The sequence below is a fragment of the Euleptes europaea genome, chromosome 8 (assembly GCF_029931775.1).
Source record: "Euleptes europaea isolate rEulEur1 chromosome 8, rEulEur1.hap1, whole genome shotgun sequence".
Lineage (NCBI taxonomy): Eukaryota > Metazoa > Chordata > Lepidosauria > Squamata > Sphaerodactylidae > Euleptes > Euleptes europaea.
The window spans coordinates 77,835,665-77,856,562 of record NC_079319.1 but is presented as its reverse complement, the minus strand read 5'-3'; the positions used below and the strand labels follow the sequence as shown (position 1 = coordinate 77,856,562).

The 20,898-nt window shown below is 41.8% G+C and overlaps 1 pseudogene; it reads left to right on the top strand.

Annotated features, from left to right (window-relative positions):
* Nucleotides 1-19,860: 19,860 nt before the first annotated feature.
* Nucleotides 19,861-19,987, top strand: LOC130482193 (U1 spliceosomal RNA; annotated as a pseudogene).
* Nucleotides 19,988-20,898: the final 911 nt, after the last annotated feature.

The window sequence follows — 20,898 nt, the reverse complement described above, 5'->3', positions numbered from 1 at the left end:
GCTGGACACTTCTCTAGTTGGAGACCACCAGTAAATGTCAGATGATCTTAACCTTCTCTGCCAGGAGAGGCGGTCTCGCAGATTTATGGTGCAATACCAAGCAGTTAACCTCAATGGACTTTGAAGGGTATAATTCTATTTTGGACTGCACTGTTAATTCCAAAAGGAACATACCTAGGGGATTGGACTGCAACATAGGATTAGACTGCAAGCTTAATAATACTTTGAGGTAAACATGCATGTGGTTCTGCTGTAAGAGACATCCTATAGGGTTTGTACTTCTAGGGCGGCAAACCTCCAGGTGAGGCCCGGAGTTCTCCCAGAATTCCAGCTTATCTCCAGACTACAGAGATCAGTTCCACTGGAAGAAATGGCAGCTTCAGAGGGCAGACTCTAGGGTTTCACAACCCTGCCTCCCCAAACTCCACCCTCCCCAGGCACTGCCCCCAAATCTCCAGGAATTTCCCAAGCTGGAGTTGGCAACCCTACACCTGCTGTTCAAAATGTGGTCAAGATCTTCATTTTTGGACAAAGGGAAAAGATCCATCAGGCAGTTGTTCGCTTTACCAGGAGTGGGGGTGTATGTGCAAACTGCTCTGAGGCACCCCAACATATCGACTAACCTTAAGTTAACAGGGTTGCATCCACCTGCACTTTCACCTTTGACCTTTAGGACCTTAGTGGCTTACAAAGTTAACTGGAGGAAGGGGATATTTATTTTAAGTATTTTAATGCATGTTTATCCAGCTCATTCATGGCACAAGGCGACTAATAAAATTAAAAATATATACAACAAAATACAATACTAAAAAAATTGCTACTAAAAATAAACAAATCATCAAACAGGTCAAAATACCATTTCAGTTTCCAGAGGTCTACTAGAACCATCCAGCCTTGCAGAGTTTGCTGAATCTGAGCAGAGAGGGCACCTGCATTTGTCTCCCCTGGCAAGCCATCCCCTAGAGCAGGGGCAGCTACAAAGAAAGCTACAGAGAATTCCCAACAAATGACAAAGTGTGCCTAACAAATGAATCAGCATATGTGGGTGTTCATGAATTTAGCACCATTGTGCGTATGTAAAGTGGTGCCAAGTCACAGCGGATTTATGGCAGCTTTATAGGGCTTTAAAGGCAAGAGACTGTTCAGAGATGGTTTGCCATTGCCTGCCTCTGCGTGGGCTGAGAGAGGTAATCGCGTCTGGCCCAAGGTCACCCAGCAGACTTCACGTGGAAGAGTTGGGGAATCGAACCCGGTTCTCCAGATTAACATCCACAGCTCTTAACCACTACACATTGGCACTCTTAGAACCATTAATTAGTACTAAATAAATGATATAAACACATTTATTATGTCAGTAATTTAGATACTTCATGCTATCTACTGTTAGCATGGTGTGGTGGTTAAGGTGTTGGACTAGGAAGCTCACGTTCAAATCCCTGCTCTGCCATGGAAGCTTGCTGGCTGACCTTGGGCCAGTCAATCTCTCTCAGCTCAACCTACCTTACAAAGAGGGGGAAATGATACTGTAAGCTGCTTTGGGCCCACATTGGGAAGAAAATTGGGGTATACATATCTAATAAAACAAACAATACTGACAGCATTTAGGGGTGCAGGAAGATCCCAAGACTGTTAGCCAGAGGCCACCTCTCACCCTTCACATACATCTTGACATGTTCGAATTCACGGTTCAGACACTCTACACCCATTCAAGTGTACTTAATTCGCATCAAGACTTGCAGAATTCTTTAATATTAAGCAATGATGATTTGCAATGATGATTTCCATTTTTACTTGTCATTTTTCCAGAAATGTCTCCACCCAATACTTTCAGCAATTACTGATCTGTTCATCTAAGGCGTTTCTCAAAAAAAAAAAGTTCATCTCAGTGGTACAATTACGCTGCTTAAATTCCACTGAGTTCAATGGAATGTAAGTAACCTAACCAGGTACTGGATTAAAGCCACAAACATCTATTCAGAGTTTGACTGCTCATCTATCAAAACGTATCTTCTCATAATCATGAAAGCAATGATCTTTTATTCATCTTTTTTTTAAAAAAAGAGAGAACATTTTCATACCACAAAGCATTCTTCCTTAAGCATCCTGTCATTCATCCTTATAACAAAACATTCAGCCAATGGCAGATCTGTCAGGTTGTCCTAACCTAGCCCTGAAGCAATCATTGAGAATTATTACCAACTTTTTTTTACATAAATTCTCTAGGGTTCAAGCATTCAAAATTTTTTGCAGCATTTTCTTTGCTTTGAGAACATTTTTGTAGTGCAAGTCATAAATGCTTTTAGTAAGAAGCGCCTCTCAAAAATTCTTACAGATTTTCAGTTCATTGCTTCCAGGGATCCAGAACACTGAATTGAGCATAGGGAGCATGGCTGATCAGATGTGCCCTATTCATAAAAGTGTCTTCAGTAATCAGCTCAAAGCTCATCCTTAAAGCTAGAGCTTTCCCTTCTAACCAAAGTGCTTTAATGTAACCAAACAATATTTTAAACTTCTTAAAAGGTTGATAACTGTAATAGTACTCTAGGAAAAAAACCACCCTAACTTGATCATGTAATATTTCTCTTGCATGTAATATTTCTCTTGCAGTGAATGGCTTAATCTTTTCCAGAGGCAGAGTTGTGTATGACTTGCAGCACGTTTTACATCTGTTCTCCCGTGTGCTACGATTCGATTCCTGTCTTTGTCTTATTATGTTTATAACATTTTGATGAGTGTCCCAGGGATTTGACAGGAGTGCTAAGTAGTTCTGCGACAGAGATCCAAATCAGACACTGGCCCGTCATTTCAGGCTTCCTGACTTGGCAACTCGTACTAAAAAGCTGTTTCAGGTCATGTTCAGAGATGATAAGAAATGTTGGTCCTGGGTTAGAAACAGCTGCTTTTCTGTTTGTTCTTGACCTAACTCTTCTTCCCACATGCAAGTACATCATTTTATGTTCCATCGTACCACTTAAAGATGAGTGGGAGTGAAAGAGGTTGTATTTTAAGTGACATGAACGTTTTTCTATGATGAGGTGGTAACTTCAAGATCAAGCAATGCCTTGTGTGTGTGCAGTCATACCATGTGATGGATGAGTATATGTGAACCATCCCAACGACCCAATTCAATGCAAGACAAAATACTCCTAAACTCAGAAATATGTTTTAAGCAGGAGGCTTTTGCCAACATTACTGTCTTCTAGAAGCTCTACTGCAGTTTACCACCCACATTCTGCAACATACAGACACTAGAGACTGATAAACCCTAGGATTAGTGCTTTTGTTATCTGATCGCATCAATCTAAGTTTTGCCATGGATCTTCCAGATATTTATGCACAGCAACTAATTTCTGGTTAAGCTCAGATTGGGGTACAAAGTTATTAGTGGGACACTGGTTGCCAGAAGCAAGCAGAGCCAAGCGACACTAGTCTTGCCAGTGTTGCTGGGGCCACCCAGCTCAGCCCTGACCAGCAGCTCCAACGATAAGTGCCAGTTCACCACTGATCAATGGCGGAGACGCTGCTGGCCAGGTGTACCGGTAAGCCGAGCAGCTGCTGCAGCACTGACTTGTAGCAGCCTACCGCTTCTCAGCACTGACTTGTAGCCGCCGATGTCAAAGAGACTCAGCCTATCTCGTCTCAGACTAGGTCGGTTTCCACAACTCAATAAAACCTACTGACTTATGAAGTTTAGGTATGTGCAAACCTGGATAATCCTTGTTCTTTTCTGAATTTATTCATTAGCCACTTTTCCACAAAGGTACTCAAAGCAGCATATAAAAATATTACAAATGCATTGAACGACAAAAACAATAAAAATAACACAACTCTGCAGTCTGAAATTAAATCTTAATCTGGCAAGCTGGTACTGGACAATCCAGGCTCCTGTTATTTCAAACGGGCTGTGCAACCGCTCCCGTTGTTTCTAATGGGCTAGCCTGTCATTCTAATGGGCTAGCCTGTACATCCCGGTTGCACAGCTCATTGAAGATAATAGGAGCCTGGATTGCCCATGGACTTGCTTGGGCTCCATAGAAATAGAGTTGCAATGAAAACGTGGCATGGTTTTTCCAGTAAGGTCTCTGATCCTAGCTACATTACTCAGGTTTGTCAAGTGTTTGCAAACAGAGCTGCTGGTTCTTTTTTGCGGGGGCGGGGGGAGGTTAACTTGTAACCTTTTCTCCCTGTAGGCTGTGGTGGACCTTGAATTGTTTCTGCGTCTCCAAGAACGGGATGCTTTGCGGGGGGGGGGGGGGAAGGGAATTGTTTGGGGTGCCAATGAGGACACTTACCCTCACGATTCCCCCCCCCCCCGCTAGATCGTCCCACTGAAGCAAGTGCAGATAGGTCATGGGGGGAGACCTTATGAAATGGGAAGCTGTGAAGCTGCTTCCCTGCAGAGCAGGTGGCATGTATCATTGTAGTATGACTGCCGTATCCACAGAGGTGAACTGCCCGATGGGCGGAGTTGAGGCGGGAGTGGGGGCGGGCATTGTCGACAGGGGGAGGGCTGTAACAACAGGGGACACACCCAACCGTTGTCGAATACTGCGGGCTTTGTTTCATGAATAACCAAAAGACCATCGGGTTTAACAACAATAGATTCACGTCCATGAATAACCTTTTACATTCGCTTTTTTTCCCCGCTCCGCCAAAAGAGAGCAGCAAACTCGTGCATGAATAATTGCCCCTAGTCTCTGTACCCAGTCTTCAGACATGAGGCAGGCTGCAACCAGAGACAGGGCTTTTTAAGGGGTAGTGCCTCACTTCTGGAATGCCCTTCCCTGGTGATTTTTGCCTGGCATATACCTTACATTCATTTAAGTACCAAGCTAAAGCATTGGTGTTTACCCAGACTTTTAACTACACAGTTTCACCTTTTAAACATTTTATGGTGGTCTTCTGGCCTGGAGGTAATTTTATTTTCATGATTTCAGGCTGCTCAGTGTGTATTTCAGGTGGTGCCCTGGCTTGTTTTAATGGTGTATGCCTGTTTTCATGGTTGTGCTTTAATGGCTTTGTTGTAATCATTTTGCATTATCATCTTAATTGTAAGGTGCATTGAGCTGTTTTAATGTTTTAACATGATGATGTAAAACGATGCTGCCCAGTTAGCCTGCTATACCAACATCCTGCATTGCTACTCCATATCAGATGACACCCAGGGTGTCCCCATGGCAGGTAGCAACATTCGTGATTGAGTGTTCAAGTGTGATGCTGCATCAGACAGGCAATCAATCCCCCAGTCCAAATTCTCACCATTATTTAAACAGTTTAAAAGATATCATGTCAAAGCCTTATATCTGGTCAGGACCCTTTTCCACAATCTCAGAATAGCTTTCAGCTCAATCCGGTTTCAAACCACACCAACAGCTTTGCTAGCTGGACATTATTCCCAAACATCATGGTCCTCTCGTTTATGTATTTGTGGAGCGATAGTTCCACAGGGGAAGGAGCCCTGTGGCGCAGAGTGGTAAGCTGCACTACTGCAGTCCAAGCTCTGCTCATGACCTGAGTTCGATCCCGACGGAAGTCGGTTTTAGGTAGCCTGCGCAAGGTTGACTCAGCCTTCCATCCTTCCGAGGTCGGTAAAATGAGTACGCAGCTTGCTTGGGGGTAAAGGGAAGATGACTGGGGAAGGCACTGGCAAACCCCCCCCCGTAAACAAAGTCTGCCTAGTAAACGTTGGGATGTGACGTCACCTCATGGGTCAGGAATGACCCGGTGCTTGCACAGGGGACCTTTACCTTTTAGTTCCAGAGGACCTCTTGCACTGTATTTTATTCTGCCTTTTTTATACAAAGCCCAGAACCAAATTTCTTGCAGATCTTCTAAATGACTTAAATCTCTTTTCATATTCAGAGAAGCTGTTCTTTCTCCTCTCAGATGACTATCCATTTGTTTCCTATAGGGTGTCACTCTTTGCCTTAGCAGCCAAGAAAATCCGAGCTAAAGCTGCATTTAGTGAGGGCATTTAATGTATTTAATGACTAGCATTTTTTGGTCAGACTGTTTTATTGTAATCATTTATGACTCGGTTTATATGACAGATTATAACGGCCTTCAGCTGCAAACAATAAACTTTACCATATAATAAAGTAGCAGGATTGCAAAAGATAAAAAAAGGTAAACAACATAAATCCTGAGTGTTGCAGCGCTAGAAGCACCAGAAATACAATATAACCCAGATGCAAATGATGTATGTTTTATAGAAAAAGAACCACGGTGTTCAAGAAGTTCTTGATTAGAGATACAAATTGATTCTGGAATCATCCTGCTTTAGAGGAAGTGCAAATGAAGCCAGATCCCATGGAAGCTCTCCTAATCAAAACAAGAAGTCATCCAAAGCCCTTTGAGCCACAATGGCTGGCTGCTTCATTTGGCTCCCAGCCTCCCCCCCGCCTCCCCCAGTTTCTATCACAGCGCCTGGATTATGTTCTTCCATAAAAGGAAGGTGATTTCAAAGCCATTAGAGGGAAATCAGGCAAGGGGCATAAGACAGTTCTGAGGCACACAGCAGAATGAAAGCTGCAAATTAGGACTTCCTTTGCTTCCTCTTCCAATCAGTGGGATCTTGGGTGGAAACTACAAAAGAATGAAAACATGTAGGTTTGGGTCTAACTGTTTTTCTCCGGCCTTTTGTAAATTCTCTTTTGGGGTGAATGTTTGCCAACCCCTTGTTGGCACATTCATTAAATCGTTTCCCATCTCATATTTCCGAATGTTTGTTTTTGTACCCAGGATACTTACTCAGCATTTAAACTGCGATGTATAGTAGCAGTACACATGCACATTAAAGATTGGTAACCCATGACCCTCTTTTTCTGATTTTTTTTTTCTGGGAACTTTCCCAGTGCCAGTTCTGTGTTTTCTGTGGCTTTGGTCCCAGCTGAATGGAAAAGAAAAAGTATCCTTTGTACCCAATTTAAAACAGATAACTCCTGAAGTCCTGCACCTATCTTTCTGAAAACTTTCTAGGGATCTTACTAAGGCGCACCCTTGCCAGCTCTGCAGTTCCATGCCAATTGGCCAGAAACATACATGACGGAACCAGAAATAGATCACTTTTAAAGTGATCAAATTCAGAGCCCCAGAATAAAATCTCCAGCATCTATTTGGATGAAATTTCATAGCCATTTGTGCGGGTCCTTGTTCCCTTTTGAACCCTCACAATTTTTTCTGCTGTTACCGATAACTGTGAGGGTTTTTAGTATTTCTGAAACCCCACACTTTGTCACCTTTGTTGGTGTGAGGAGAAAGCTTCCCTTTCCTCCCCTCAGGTGAAATTGAGAGGCTTAGAGGCTGTATGTAGCTGATTTTATAATAATTAACATAAATTGAAGTTTATTATTCACAGAGGGGTAGTTAGATGGATTGCTTTTCTTCAAGAGAGGCACAAAGCTTAGCTGGCTACGAGCAGTTCAAACCTTAAATGGTTACAGGCACAGTACTTAGTTCTCGGTACAGTTTCTTCAGGCCATTCAGTAAAATACTCAGATGTTGTTCAATAGGCTCATATATTCGATATACTCAGTGTGGACTCAGTTTACCCTAGCGCACAGAATACCAGAGAGTGGAGGTTTATCGACCACCTTTCCCACTCCTCAGATTTGCCCACCTGCTGTGGAAAACAAATCTTTCTCCCCCAAAACAGGAGTCTCCCTATTGTAGGAGCCACCTCCCACTTAGTGACTGAAGAAAGGGTTTTCTCTCTCTACCACAATCTTCCCCTTGTCACTACTCAGGTTTGGTTCACACATGCTAGGTAATATATGAACACACAGGTTCTTAGAGTCTCTAAACACAACCGCACAATTCAGGAGCTCAGAGCTAAAGGATCAAGAACTCTCTCCCGGAATTTCGGAAACGCTGGAAATTCGGGACGAAGGGATAAATGTGGTCTTCCTGGTCTTTCTTGGTGATACGATTAAAAGGTACTGGTTAAAAGGACTGACCTAAATGGAAATAGAATCACATTATGATATTGATTTATCAGAACTATAACAGTTTTGAAACTATATATGTTATTGGATTACTAGAATTATAATATGTTTGAAATGAATGCTAGGGATGTATGAAAGGTTTATAAAACATTTAATTTTTAATAGAAAAGGAGGGAGATGTAGGAGAAAATATTTTTTTTCTTCTTTTTGGAGTATATATAAATATCACTGAATGGCTCCTTTGTTTGTATTTTGGGAAAATTTAACCCTTAATGGGACCATTTAAAGAATACTGTAATCTAATCCCTTATTTTTTACCTTTTAATTTTTGATCAGTACTGATTTAATACCTTTAGATAGGAAAATAATATGTTTATTTAAATATTACTGGGATTAGTTCCGTTAGCAAAAGATTACACAACTTATTTTAAGATGGAAGAGGGTGAGGGGGAAGTCATATTATTGTTGAATTGTATTAATATATGTTTTTTTATTATTATAACTGTTATCAATCTTTAGTACTGGATATTGTCACATATGATGATATAATGGAAAAAAATAATACAAATTATTTTTTTTAAAAAAAGAACTTCTCTCTCCCTCCAGGAAGACTCCTGGCAGGTCACCAGATTCCACCCACTGCCTGCTGGCATCGGCTGACAGACCTCCTTAGTTTCAGTGCTTGCATTTAACCCTGTATCCGTCACTCCATTGTTTCCTCAAGACAGGCTTACAGCACATTCCTGAGAGGAATGCGGGCGCCGAGCTTAGGAGGCAACCCAGTGGCGTTGCCTCCTAAGGAGGTTTCGGCCCGGCGCCAAAACTCCGTGCAACCTGGATAGGGTTGCACGGGAGATACGGAGGCTCCTGCGGCATCCGGGCCCAGCGCTGCCACGGCAGCGGCCGGGGACTGGTAGCTGGGCCTGCACGCCGGCGCTGGGACCACCAATGCCGGCATGTGCCTTCTGGGCGCCGGTGCTATGGGCCCTTGCGCCGGCAGAGGCCATTGCCGGCCTCCAAAGGCCTTTCGGTGCGGCCACCAGCGCATCTCAGGAATGCGCTGTTAGAATCATAGAATCAAAGAGTTGGATGGGTCCACCAGGGTCATCTAGTCCAACCCCCTGAACAATGCAGGAAACTCGCAACTACCTCCCCCCCCCCACACCCCCAGTGACCAGAAGATGGCCAAGATGCCTTCCCTCTCATGATCTGCCTAAGGTCACAGAATCAGCATTGCTGACAGATGGCCATCTAACCGCCTCTTAAAAACCTCCAGGGAAGGAGAGCGCACTACCTCCTGAGGAAGCCTGTTCCACTGAGGAACCGCTCTAACTGCTTCTATCCCTCTAAGTGTCATCTGATTCTGAACATAATTTTTAAAGTTATAATGTATTGAAGTTTAACCTTTGCAATCAATTGAAAGTTATCCAGAATTATCCAAAATGTAAATAGGTGACTATAGAAATCAGGTATGAAACAAGGAAAACTGTTCAAATGAACCAAAAAATCCCTCAAGCCACCAAACAGAGCACAAAATACTATTTTATATAGCCACTCATCCCTATTCTTAATAGATTTCAATTTGTCAGCCATGCATTGTTTTCCTTTGAAGACAACCAAACTATTTCCTACAAATCTGTATGCTTTCTGTTGCCCGCAGCAAGCAATGCTCTACTACAATTTATATCACCAAAATGAGACAGACTCCACTTAACAGAAAGAATAGATGTAAATTCAAGATCAAAAGTGGCAACAGACAAGGAAAAAAGAATTTTCAGTCTCCCTGAAGACCATGGTTGCTTCCACATGCGGATTGATATTGTGCTATAGCACTGGTTCCCAACCAGGGGTCCATGGACCCCCAGGGGTCCACGAGAACTAAATTAAGCTCCGCGAAACAAAGTTATACACCCATAATAAATTAATATTTTCAATTAAAAGTTTCCTATTATAAAAATATATATTCAAATATTATTCTAAGTTTAATGTTTAACTAACAGCTATGATTAAAGTTTATTTCCAAATTCTCGGAATTTTTATTTTGAACCTTGGGGTCCCTGCACCGAACAAAAAAGCCCTATGGGTCCCTGGTCAAGAAAAGGTTGGGAACCACTGTGCTATAGCAATCATCTCCATTGTCCTGGGTAGAGAAGTCAATCTGGGAGGGGATCTGTTCCTAGGGCACAATATCCAATAATGGGCGGATGCAATCTGTATTTCAGCTTCATTCTCAAACCTGAGAATACTGAATTGAGAAAACAAAGATTGCACAAAGACTCTCCGAGAGAAAACATGATGAGCACAGAACATTTGCAAAAAGAATTTTCCAACCTGAAATATGTGCAAATTGCAACATCTTTGTTATTAAATTTCTGTTGATTTATTAAAAGGAAGACTTTTCATGAGTACATACCAGATTCTTGGATATATAGCCATTGCCAAACCCTACGCTTCACAGACTTTGCTTTCTGCCGTTCAGAATCATGTAGATAAACGGGGAAGGACTTAAGGAATTCTAGCAACATACTACTCGTTTCCACCAGAAAATCTTTTAAGAAAAAGAAACAATATGTTCCTGAACCTATAAAACAGAGTTGCACCAAACTACCCTAAATAGTTCAAATGTTCATTCTGTTGTGTGCTGTGCAGTCCGAGTTCAATATCTTAAACCAATAGATGTGTTTAGAACTGCAGATTTAAAATGTTACATTCATTGTTTTTCTGCCATATTCCCAGGAGAAAAGAGCATGGATGACTGTGCTCACAATGGCCATTTTCACAACAGCAGAACCAGCATGTGTTCTAATTTAATACCCACAATAATCTGATTATAGCAGAGCGCTTGAGCCGAATCTGGCACTAGCCTCTTTCAGACCAAGTAACCTCTCTGCTATTTCCAGGTTCGAATGGAAAAGGCATCCTTCACACCTTTTTGCACCTTGGGGAAAAGATCAGCAGTTAACACACTTACTTTATAATCCGCACAGCCCAGCTGTGAAACATTTGCTCACAAAATGTGCAGCTGCCAAGTCAAGAGACATTTTATGAGCACCTTTCACCAAGTCTTCATGCTTTCACCCATTCAAAGTCTGGTAGAATTCGAAAAGAGGAAATTCTTGATGCCGCTGAACAAACATTTGTTTCTTCAGAGTTGCCCCATATTTAACTCTTGTCATTTCACTTTCAGGAAACTATGTCTGGCATGTTGAGGAACGGGGTTAAGTCACCTCTGGCTAACCAAGTTGTCCAGTCAGTTACAAGTATCAGGATCTCGGGTACTGCCAATTCCCACTCAGATGACCAAATGAAAAAGAGGCAAGAAGGCGAACACCCGGGAAAGGCGACAGAACTTTTTCATAGGGAAAGATTGCACAAAGGAATGAAGAGATGCACCTCTGAAATTCCATCTTCCACATAACTGTTACCAGGAAGCATGTCTTCCTGGCAAGGGCTGTGCCTCAGTGGCAGAGTGCATGCTTGAAACGCTAGAAGGTCCCCGGTTCAGTTTGTGGAAACACAAATAAGGTGTTAAAACAAACCTTTTTGTGCGTGGCACTGAGACCCTGGAGGGCTGCTGCCAGTCAGGTTAGACACTACAGAGCTTTGTGGCTTGAGTTTGCCTCGATGCACAACAGCAGCTTTATACTGCCTCTTTTCTATCCAGGGTTAAAGCTCATTCGGTCAAAAATCATGCTTTCTAGTTGGACTCTTTTGAACAGACATTCGTGTTTCACATAACATTGCATGTTCAAGTACCAGTTGCAATCCTAAGAACATTTTCCTGGGAGTAAGCCCCAATGAATAATGGGGCTTCCTTCAGCGTGCACCTGCTTAGGTCTGCTCTTTAATAGTGTGGTCCCAAGCAGAGTTATACCCTTCTAAATGTATTGAAGTTAATGGGATTAGAAGGACCGAACTCTGTTTAGGAGTGTGCTGCAAGTCACTTTTAAAGCTGTGTTTTCAGTGGTCTTTCACTAGGTTGATAAGCTTCCTGTTTCTGCAGACCAATGCAAAGCAAAAAGACTCTTTTCCCTTGTAAGCACAGTAAGTGCAAACACACCATAAAATAGGGCTGGGAAGAGACCTCTAGGTGCTCAACATCCTGGAGAAATGATGCCAGTTGGACTATAGACTGAGCTCAATAGACAAAAGACCTGATAGCTTGTGATAGCCCTGGTCTGAAACTACAGTGTGTTAGGTTAAAAAAAATATTCCTCAACAAGTTGGGGGTTACCGCATTATGTATTCCCAGCGATGTATTAAGAGTTTGAAAATGTTATAAAAATACTGCTCACACTTTGTTTGGCCCCTTTAGCTGTGAAGACGTCTTCCAACCATTTTTTAGCCGTGGTATCCAAAAATCCTTTTAAAGCGATGTTTTTTATAATATTTTCAAACTCTTAATATGTTGCTGGGAATACATAATGTGGTAACCCAAGGTTGGGTGCATGCCTCAGCCTTGACAGCTCATGCTTGATCCTCAAAGTTATCTTGATCTCAGTTGCTTTTTTTCCTATTGAGTGGCATGGATCAAGTTCTGACGAACTGTCTGAACTGAAGCCTATAAGAGTGAGAAGAAAATTTGGCTTTCACACATATTATTCTCATTTGCCATATGTCAACCTAGTAACTAGCCTTTATCTTTTTTTAAAAAAATGCAGGTTTTAGCTAGAATGAACATGTTTGTTATTTTAGACTGAGACATCTTCTTTGAATAGGAGCTTTAGAATACAAGAAAAGTAGCCAGCAAACTCAAATTAGTTTTGTAAATACCTAGACAATTTCATTTAAAAAAGCAACCACCCATTTTTACTCTGCAGCATTGCTCACTACCAGCTTCAAATGTCAACTTTCACACCAAGCATAATCCTGCTTGACTTTTTCATGCATGCCTTCCCATTGGCTCCAAAATATTTTGCACTCAATCCACTGTTAACCCCATATTCTTACATGAACATATGGGCACACCAGTGGGACTTGTGAGGTAAACTTGCCGCACAATGCAATAGTGCAAAATATTTAACTTCTGGCCACCAGTTGCACACTGCTAGTGGAAGTCAGGAGAAGTTGAAAGCTCTTTCTCTGTGTGGCTGTTTCACATTCAGCATTTTAAGTGGCCTTTGTTAGAATTAAATGGTTGCTTGTACTGATTATGCAATATGTTGTGTCAAACCAACTGGGAACACATCAAGTTCACACATTCTGGGGAACCTATCCATCAGATGCGAGTTGTGGGTTCTTTCAGTTCCTGCCTGTATGGTGTCCAGGGGCTTGAACTTCCCCCTGTAGGGTTGCCAAACTTCAGGTGATCTCTTGCTATTACAACTGATCTCCAGGTGACAGAGATCAGTTCAGCTGGAGAAAATGGCAGCTTTAGAAGGTGGACTTTATGGCATTATACCCCATTGAAGTCCCTCCCCTCCCTAAATCCCTCCTTTCCCAGGCTCCACCCCCAAAATCTCCAGGTATTTCCTAAAATGGACCTGGCAACCCCATTTTCCCAGAATAGTCCAGAGGTACTATTTGGCCCACTGGGGATACCCATATGTTTACACATGAAAGTGTATATGTTTTATTTATCCTGTTAAAAGAGAGAGATTTTGTTTTCATTGCACTGTTTAGTTACAGGACATTTTAGTCCCTAGAGGCATATAAAAGTCCTGAGCAGAAAGCTGGATTTTCAAAAATCTCCAGAGCAGTTTGTAGATATGGCAGGTAGAAGCTGTAGGCATGTGCAGCTGGTTGCCATAAATAGAATCTGTATTTTCCCATATAGGCTACAATACTATTTAAACGCAAATAGGTTCCTGAGTTGTTTCCATATGGTTTGAAAACACTAAAATGGCTTCATGAACATTCAGGTTATTCTACTGACCAATTTAGATTCAAATGCTGATTTTTTAAAAAATTGCATTTATTTATAGTTGAAGCCATTACACCACATGGTATCCTTGATATGTTTGTAATGGCCTATGGCTAAATGCAAATAAAACCATTCATTAATTCACATGGAAATGCAGTAATGGATGACAGATTCATTAGAAAAATTTCCACCTGTAACCGAAAACAATTTTAATAGAAATGAATGCAATTTTTAAAAATCTACCAAGAAAGAGTAAGTATTAAAAAAACTGAAATATCAACACAGGTGCTTATGTGTAACATCTCACACCGATTACACAAATTTTATAACAGATAGCAAGCAGGAGTGGTGGCAAGTTCCAAAATAAGGTTGCCAACCTCCAGGTCGCACCTGGAGATCTCCTGCTATTGCAACTGATCTCCTGACAACCAAGATCAGTTCCCCTGGAGAAAACAGCTGCTTTGGAAGGTGGACTCTATGGCATCATATCCTGCTGAGGTCCCTTCCCTTCCCAAACCCCACACCCCACACCCCAGGCTCTACCCCCAAAATCTCCAGGTATTTCCCAACCCAGAGCTGGCAACCGTAGTTCAGAAACAAGTGGACTGGAAGAAAAAGAACTGAGCGCTATCTTCCCTCCTCCTCGTCTCCACCTCAAATTGTCCCCTTTTGACGGTATCTTTAAAAGGGAAAGCAGCTGTCAGGCTAAAGTTTACAAAACAGTTGTGTTGTAATGCTGAGTTTAGTCCTTACCAGTCATGTTTGTTTAGCTCCACTGAATCAGATAGCTCTAGTACAACTCCCTTTTCTGAGCCAAGGGACTCTCCATTCACCAACCTCACACAACCCACAAGTCAAAAGCAAGCAAATCTCAGATATGAAGCAATAGAGCAAACTAGCTCAAGATGCCTACACCAAAAAAAAGCCCATGAAATTTCTCACACCCTGACAAACAAGTTGGACTAACTAACTAAACAGCTCTACAAATTAACACTGAACTGGCCCAATGGTGAAACAGAATGAGGGGATTCAGCACTTTGGTGTTACTCAAAGATGGCGAATTGTCATTTTTTAAATTGCTTTTTTAATATTGAGATTGGACCCAGCTGGATTTTGTATTTCAGCTGCCAAAATGCATAAGGCCCACCATGAAACATCCACTACAGGTAGCCATTGCCATTTTAGAGGTTTCTAATTAAAGATTTGTTTAATTAGCTAAATTTACACATATTTGTATGTTACCCCAAATCAATACAAGCACTGGTTCTTGTAGGTTATCCGGGCTGTGTAACCGTGGTCTTGGAATTTTCTTTCCTGACGTTTCGCCAGCAACTGTGGCAGGCATCTTCAGAGTAGTAACACTGAAGGACAGTGTCTCTCAGTGTCAAGGGTGTAGGAAGAGTAATATATAGTCAGAAAGGGGTTGGGTTTGAGCTGAGTATTGTCCTGCAAAAGTATTGTCCTGTAAGTATCAAGATAATGTGCTAATGAGGGTATGGTATGTTAATATGGAACCATTGTATCCTGAAGTGATCTGTTAATGTGTGTAATCCAAAACTAATCTGTATGGCTATTGTTGAATGTTGTCTTTGTCTGGAGGTTTTTCAGGGCAGGAAGCCAAGCCTTATTCATTCTTAAACTCTCCTCTTTTCTGTTAAAGTTGTGCTGATGTTTATGAATTTCAATGGCTTCTCTGTGCAATCTGACAAAATAGTTGGTAGAATTGTCCAGTCTTTCAGTGTCTTGGAATAAGACCCTGTGTCCTGTTTGTGTCAGTCCGTGTTCAGCCACTGCTGATTTCTCAGGTTGGCCAAGTCTGCAGTATCTTTCATGTTCTTTTATCCTTGTTTGTATGCTGCGTTTTGTGGTCCCGATGTAAACTTCTCCACAGCTGCAAGGTATACGATATACTCCTGCAGAGGTGAGGGGGTCTCTTTTGTCTTTTGCTGATCGTAGCATTTGTTGTATTTTCTTGGTGGGTTTAAACACTGTTTGTAGGTTATGTTTTTTCAAAAGTTTCTCCATCCTATCAGTGACTCCTTTAATAAATGGCAAGAAAACCTTTCCTATGGGAGACTGTTTTTCTTGAGTTTTCTGATTTTTGTTTGGTTCAATGGCCCTTCTGATTTCATTCTTGGAGTAGCCGTTTGCTAGCAGTGCGTGATTTAGATGGTAAGTTTCTTCCTTGAGAAACTGTGGTTCACAGATCCGTCTTGCACGGTCCATTAATGTTTTGATTATTCCTCTTTTCTGTCGGGGGTGGTGGTTGGAGTTTTTGTGTAAGTAGCGATCTGTGTGAGTTGGTTTCCGGTAGACCTTGTGACCTAACTGAAGGTTTGATTTACGGATGACAAGGGTATCAAGAAATGGGAGTTTACCCTCAATTTCCTTTTCCATGGTAAACTGAATGTTTGGATGGATATTATTAAGATGGTTTAGAAAGTCCATTAATTTTTCTTCACCATGGCTCCAAATGGTAAATGTATCATCTACGAACCTGAACCAGACTGTAGGTTTGTAAGGTGCTGATTCTAATGCTGTCTTTTCAAAATATTCCATGTAAAAGTTTGCTATTACTGGACTGAGTGGACTTCCCATAGCTACTCCATCAATCTGTTCATAAAATTCTTGATCCCATAGGAAATAACTTGTTGTCAAACAATGGTGAAATAAGGCTGTTATATCTTCTGGAAAAATCTGGTTAATCAATGAGATTGTGTCTTTAACTGGAACCTTGGTAAAGAGGGATACAACATCAAAACTGATTAATATATCCTTTGAATTGAGTCTTAACGGACTGATTTTGTTGATGAAGTGAGTTGAATCTTTGATGTAAGAAGTGGTTTTTCCAATGTGGTCCTGTAGGAGGGTGGTCAAATATTTAGCTAATTCATATGTTGGGGAACCAATGGACCGTGCAAGACGGATCTGTGAACCACAGTTTCTCAAGGAAGAAACTTACCATCTAAATCACGCACTGCTAGCAAACGGCTACTCCAAGAATGAAATCAGAAGGGCCATTGAACCAAACAAAAATCAGAAAACTCAAGAAAAACAGTCTCCCATAGGAAAGGTTTTCTTGCCATTTATTAAAGGAGTCACTGATAGGATGGAGAAACTTTTGAAAAAACATAACCTACAAACAGTGTTTAAACCCACCAAGAAAATACAACAAATGCTACGATCAGCAAAAGACAAAAGAGACCCCCTCACCTCTGCAGGAGTATATCGTATACCTTGCAGCTGTGGAGAAGTTTACATCGGGACCACAAAACGCAGCATACAAACAAGGATAAAAGAACATGAAAGATACTGCAGACTTGGCCAACCTGAGAAATCAGCAGTGGCTGAACACGGACTGACACAAACAGGACACAGGGTCTTATTCCAAGACACTGAAAGACTGGACAATTCTACCAACTATTTTGTCAGATTGCACAGAGAAGCCATTGAAATTCATAAACATCAGCACAACTTTAACAGAAAAGAGGAGAGTTTAAGAATGAATAAGGCTTGGCTTCCTGCCCTGAAAAACCTCCAGACAAAGACAACATTCAACAATAGCCATACAGATTAGTTTTGGATTACACACATTAACAGATCACTTCAGGATACAATGGTTCCATATTAACATACCATACCCTCATTAGCACATTATCTTGATACTTACAGGACAATACTTTTGCAGGACAATACTCAGCTCCAACCCAACCCCTTTCTGACTATATATTACTCTTCCTACACCCTTGACACTGAGAGACACTGTCCTTCAGTGTTACTACTCTGAAGATGCCTGCCACAGTTGCTGGCGAAACGTCAGGAAAGAAAATTCCAAGACCACGGTTACACAGCCCGGATAACCTACAAGAACCAATGAACTCTGACCGTGAAAGCCTTCGACAATATTTTCAATACAAGCACCTTTTGAAATACTGAAGAGAATATAAAATAATTTGCAGTTTCATGAGTAAAATTAGGGTCGCCAGATCTGGGTTGGGAATACTTGGAGATTTGTGTGGGGGGGGACCTTAGGAAAGCAGAGTCTGGGTAGGGAGGGAGCACTGCAGGGTATAATGCCATAGAGTTAGCCCCCCTAAAGCAGACATTTTCTCCAGGGAACTGATCTCTGTCACCTGGAGATCAGTTGTAATTCCAGATCTCCAGGCCCCACCAGGAGGCTGGCAACCTGAAAAGTATACTAGGTGTGTGTATGGGGGGGGGTGTTTGTTTGCTTTGTTTTGTTTTAGGCAGCTGGGGCCATGTTTAATTTTTCTCCCCTTCATTCCCATTTCAGCACACCAGTACCACAATAACTTCCGAAGTGTCCCCTTAATCAACCGTTGATTGATCTATCAACTGAAATAATTATAGTTTGCAGCCCTAATAAATTCCAAAGTTGCAAACTGTGCACTAGCAATGGGTATTAAGTTGACATTTAAAAAAATCAAAGCTGTCTTTTAAAAACAAAATAGTAAGATCAATCATGGAACTCAACCTTGGCTTTTCTAGAAATATGACTCAAGTTTTTCATCATAGGAAAAAATGTGGGTTTTGTTATTTTATAAACTATTTTCCAGCCATGCAGGAAGAAGAGGCTAAATTAAGCAAAGATATCCACTACAAAGTAAAACGGTAGATAAACCATTTGAGAAAGTTATCAATCGAGTCACGATGATGTCAAACTGGGAGCTAACATGGTTTTATAAATGTACAATGGCAACTTATCTCGCCTCAGAAAAACTAAACACAAGATATCATTCCAGAGGCAGTTATTCACTACACTCGTATAAAGACACAAACTTAGCGTTAAGACACTAAAATAAACCCAGTGTGAGACAAAGCTGAGCCAACTATGAACAAAATGGTTAGAAGAACATATGTGTCATGTTATCATGCAGCTAATAAGACAGCATAGTTTCAATGCTTCGAAAACATTAAGCTCCATCAAAACAACATAACTCCAGTACCACCATATCATTCTGATTTAAACACAGCCCGAATTATGCAACTAAATCTTACCTGAAACCTATTCTTGGGTTTCAAGATGGGCATCAGGTCTAAACCTTGAAAGAGCACCTGTACTTTTAAGGCAAATAAAACAAGGAAAGGTGTAGAAAGGAAAATTCCACCATGTGCTGCTAGGGTTGCCAGCTTGGGGTTGGGAAATACCTGGAGGTTTTGGGGGTGACTTCTGGCCACCATCAGTCCTATTCCTGCTCATTTACCTTTCCTCACCCATCTTAAATTCCTGCAAAGCACTACCTTAAAAAAGGTCCCAGTCACAAACACAGTTGCCAACCTCCAAGGTGGCACCTGGAGATCTCCCGCTCTTACAGTTGATCTCCAGATGACCAAGATCAGTTGCCCTGGAGAAAATGGTTGCTTTGGAGGGTGGACTCTATGGCATTGTACCCCACTGAGGTCCCTCTCCTCCTCCACATCCCCAAATCTCCGGGTATTTCCCAACCCAGAACTGGCAACCCTAGTCACAAACATGCAAAGAATTCTTCTTCTTTACCAAACCATCACTACTGTGTTCATTCATATTTATTATAACCAGTGCTTTAACTAGGGTATAGCCCAGTGGTTCCCAAACCTTTCAGGCCACCGACCCCTTAGTTCCACAAACTCAGCCCTAGAGCCCCCTACACTATGCTATACAAAGCATTATTCAAAATAGGGGTTTGCATGACTATCTAAAGAAGATAATAACAATAAAATTTCAAAACAGTACCAATTAATTGCACATCTATTCAAAATCAAATTAAAACTTTTTTAGTTGAAATTTATTCAACAAAACTGATGAACTTGATCCAGTGGTACCAGCTCTTCAAAGTCGGGGGGGGGGGGGAATCCTGATCGTTTCCACCAAATTTGCCAGCATGGTGCCATAGCTTGATCCATTGTAAACAAGTGAACAACACAGTTGAAGGGTCCCACCTCTAGCACCCCCCTGCTGCCCCCTTGCCTCTAAGTGCCCCCCTAGGTAATCCCACCCCTGCAGGGGGTGGTACTGCCCACTTTGGCAACCACTGGGGTAGTCTATTGGTACTAATATTTACATGGCAGGGGAGACTTTGATCACGAAGGAGGTTTTCCCAAGATGAGGCTCATCCATTGCACTTTGGGTGTGCTGACCCCTGCGATTTCCCCAAATGTGAGAAACTCAACTAACCTATACGTACACTGCCTCACCTAGAACACTATTTTGCCCCACCTAAGTCTTTTTTTAAAAAAAGCTTGTAACTTGAGATGTGACTGTTTAAAGAATAGGAACCAATTTTAGAATAGGACAAGACAAAATTCCCCCCTTAGCTGCTATCACTGTATGACACTGTGCTTTAAAGGGCTTAAGGGGTAACTCAGAGCAGAGATAGTCAACTGCTTCTACTCTGGCTCTCTGGTCAGGCCATCACTGCTCCATGCACATTGGCCAGGGAGGGTCTAGCCCCCTGTGAAAATATTACTGCCCCGCCTTGCCAGGAAAGCTACCTGTGCCCTTGGCTAACATCATCCAACTATTCCTCTCTCCAGCAAAGCGGCAGACAGCAGCATGGACTCCATGATAAAATATAACAAGTGTGTGTCATGCCTACAGTCCTTAAAGCTTAGTTTGTTTTGCAGTGTACCTTTCCTGTATAATCACTAAGAACTTATGCCAAGTCTGAAAGCCATGCCAAACATACTGTTATTTTTATTCTTCACCTTCAAAGAAATTGTATAAAATATCAACATATTTGTTATTGGGAAAAGAAGAGGTTTTAAAAAAATGCTGACAGAGGTTACAAAACCGGTATGATACATTATGGAGGATTCCCCAACAAGGTGCCTGTGAACACCATGGCACTCACCAACAACTTGCCTGGAGCCCATCAAGTGCTTTTAGAAAGTGGTAAAGGGTAAAGGTCCCCTGTGCAAGCACTGGGTCATTACTGACCCATAGGGTGATGTCACATCTCGACGTTTACTAGGCAGACTTTGTTTACAGGGTGGTTTGCCAGGGCCTTCCCCAGCCATCTTCCCTTTACCCCCAGCAAGCTGAGTACTCATTTTACCGATCCCGGAAGGATGGAAGGCTGAGTCAACCTGGAG